Genomic DNA, 237 nt, shown 5'->3' on the forward strand with positions numbered 1-237 from the left:
TTATTTTTAGAATTAGTATGTATATGAAACCATGTAAACTCCACAAAGTAAATGGTTTATCCTCTAAAATCACCAAAAAGTCTATGAACGTCCAGCACCCTATTTTAATATTTATATTTTCACAGAGAGTCATCGTCATACAAATAGGATTATAATACGTTTTTTAGGTCAAGGATTTTTTGGTCCACATTTTCTGTTAAACACACACTTTCCTCTTTGGTAAAAGAGGTCAACTCC

The sequence above is a fragment of the Crocuta crocuta genome, unplaced genomic scaffold, assembly GCF_008692635.1.
Source record: "Crocuta crocuta isolate KB4526 unplaced genomic scaffold, BGI_CrCroc_1.0 scaffold562, whole genome shotgun sequence".
In the NCBI taxonomy this organism is placed as follows: Eukaryota; Metazoa; Chordata; class Mammalia; order Carnivora; family Hyaenidae; genus Crocuta; species Crocuta crocuta.